This window comes from Coenobita brevimanus, chromosome 88 (assembly GCF_032717465.1).
Source record: "Coenobita brevimanus isolate Jiangsu-jjx chromosome 88, ASM3271746v2, whole genome shotgun sequence".
Classification (NCBI taxonomy): domain Eukaryota; kingdom Metazoa; phylum Arthropoda; class Malacostraca; order Decapoda; family Coenobitidae; genus Coenobita; species Coenobita brevimanus.
This window is the reverse complement of record NC_137041.1, coordinates 21,874,146-21,877,373: the sequence shown is the minus strand read 5'-3', so window position 1 is coordinate 21,877,373 and position 3,228 is coordinate 21,874,146.

The following is a 3,228-nucleotide window of genomic DNA, read 5'->3' as shown; positions in this document are numbered from 1 at the left end:
TATATTACATACATTTTCAAAAGGTGGACTCAACATCAACGTTTTATGGTACTGTCCAAATATTATAATATTTTTAGAATCTTCCCAGTCGGCACTATGGCTTGTGTCAAACCATTGTCTCACAGCTGCTTTATTCATACTGAAACACTTCATGTAATTTGTGTTTCATCACTCATTCCTTTAAACCTCGAAATGTTCCTCCAACATAATGTTACGTCCCAGTCCCACACTGCCACAGGCTCCAACAGCAGTAGTACAGTACAGGAAGGACGTTGCCCAGTGAGTTGTTCTTCCTATGGTCAGCCTTTAGGTGTGCAGTACACAAGATCAGCTGAGGCGAAAATAAACACTGGCTCCTTATAGTTCACTGTCTTTATTTTCCAAGAAATTCCACTTAATGCTCTCCAACTTCACTGTTCTCACAAGCATTGAAGCTATACACACTTTACGACTGTTATCCACACTTAATAACTGACAACACTTTACTGTTAGTACACTTAATGCTTGCTAACACTTCACTTATTACACTATCTATCTATCTACCTATTGCCAGACGCTTCAATCCCGTTCGGGGTGGCCACAAGCAAATCGGCTCCACGTCGCCCTGTCCCCCGCCATTTCACTGCCTTGCTCCAAACTCACACCCACCTCACTCATATACCTCTCCACTCCATCCCTCCATCTCATCCTCGGCCTCCCCCTCCCTCTCCCCCCCTCCACCTCACTCACATACACTCTCCTCGTCAGTCTCTCACCCTCCATCCTCTCCACATGGCCAAACCACCTCAGTGTGTTCCTCCTAATGCTTCCTATCACATCCATATCCACAGCACAACGCTCCTTTATATCCTCATTTGTCAGCCTGTCTCTCCATGTGACTCCACAGGCTCCTCTTAAATAACTCATTTCCACTGCTTTCACTCTTGACTTGTGTCCTTGCAACAACGTCCAAACTTTACTTCCATACGTTAGAGTTGGTATCACAATACTGTCATGTAGTAACTTTGTCACTTCCATGCTCGCTTCCCTGTTTCTTGTCACTGCCTTCAAGGAACCAGCAACCTTTCTTCCTTGTTGTACCCTTTCAAGCACTTCACCCTCCAAACCTCCATCCTTACTCATCACACTACCCAAGTACTTAAACGTACTCACATTTTCCGTTTCCTCACCATCCAACCTCACTGTACATTCACTGACTTCATCTCTCTCAAAGACCATTACTTTACTCTTCCCTGCATTCATCTTTAGATTCCGTTTCTTATACACTCTCCCAGACTCATCCACCAAGCCATGCAGCTCCCCTTCGTCTTCACTCAAGAACACAGTATCATCCGCAAACAACAGTACAGGGAGTTTCCAAACACTACCCTCTCTCACCAGGGCCACTCCAACATCCACTGCCCTACCTTGTACCTCTTTTATTACCCCATCCATGTACAAATTGAACAGCCATGGAGACATGACACATCCCTGTTTTAACCCAACCTTCAAAGAGAAAAATTCACTCAGTTCACCATCTACACACACTGCAGCCTTAGCACCATCATACATACTCTTCACAGCATTCAACAACTTCCCATCTACTCCATATATTCTTAATACTTTCCACAATCCTTGTCTATCCACCCTGTCATATGCTTTCTCCAAATCCATGAAAGCAGCATACAACTTCTTTCCCTTCTGTAGAAACTTTTCCACTAAAGATCTAAGAATGAATATCTGATCTACACAACCTCTCCCCTTACTAAAGCCAAAGTACCGAAAATAATCTTCACTGACAGTAATTACACTTAATGCTTGCCAGCAACTCTTCATGAACTTCACTAACAGCATTGCACTGATACTGCACTTTACTCAAACTGAACTGAAACCCGACTGCACTTCACTCACACTGAACTGAAACCCAACTGCACTTTACTCACACTGAACTGAAACCGGACTAAACATGTATTAATCTCTACCTCATCTTATATAAGTTTGCATTATTCGAGAAACGTCTACATTTTACGAGAACAACAGTTGCCAATTCAGTCAACCAAAACAGGCCAAAGCTGTCTTACATTACATAACATTCTAAATAATTTACAATACGAACTTACATTACATAATTTAACAAGCAGTCACTTAAATAAAACATTATAAAGAAAAAGAGCACAAAAATTAATGCATAACTTACGAAATAACTACGTTCACTAACGACAGGGAAACTGGCAACTCTCTCGTATCAGAACCGGAACTACCTACCGTACACGAAACGCCGAAAACCTTCCCGAGCACCCAGCTGGCAAATCTCACTTCTTAACACTACCCCTTCCTAGTTCTTTGTCGTCCCGGCAAAACTACACAGTATAAACAAACACAAATCTTAATCGTAATAAAACATCTAACTATACACAGAATAATCCTTCAAATTATCAGGTCTTCTTCTATGCCGCTTCTGACGATATCCTTGCTCCTCCACACAGTGCACTCCTCCAGGAAGGTCTTGGCCCTCTTTTTGATTTGCTTCTTCTCTTGGGGAACTGCCACCATCCTCTTGCACTTTAGCTCCGTGGTCCTCCTCAACGTCCTTGGCTGCAGGTGAGCACAGTTCCTTGGAGATGTCCCAGCCGTACTGTCCTGGCCCATTGTACTGCCACAGACGGTTCACATGTACCACCTTTGGGCGAGACTTCCTGCCTCCCCTAATCCGATATGTTACGTCTGATAGGCGGTCCAACACAGTGTAAGGCCAGTCCCATGAGCTCTGCAGCTTCGGTGACTGTCCCTTCTTTCGCTGAGGATTGTATAACCAAACTTGGTCACCATCCTTGAAGCTCAGCTCACTTGCCTTGGCATCATACTTGCACTTCATCACCTCTCCTGAAAACTTGAGGGTTCCTCGCACTTGATGATGTACCTCAGCCATCCTTTCCTAAAGGTGCTTCGCATAATTGGTGGTGTCTGTCGGCAGCTCTTCACCAGGTGGTCTTCCCATTAACAAGTCAATGGGTAAGCGTAACTCGTGGCCCATCATCAGTTTTGCAGGAGTGTAGCCAGTAGACTCGTGGGATGCAGACCGATATGCCATCAGCAACGGAGGTAACTTCTGGTCCCAGTTCGTTTGTCCATCTACACAGTACTTGGCCAGTTCTTGCCTCAGGGTCCAGTTGAATTTCTCCACCATCCCATGTGACTGTGGCCTTAGAGGGGTCGTCCTGGTCTTCTTGATCCCCAATAATTTGCAGC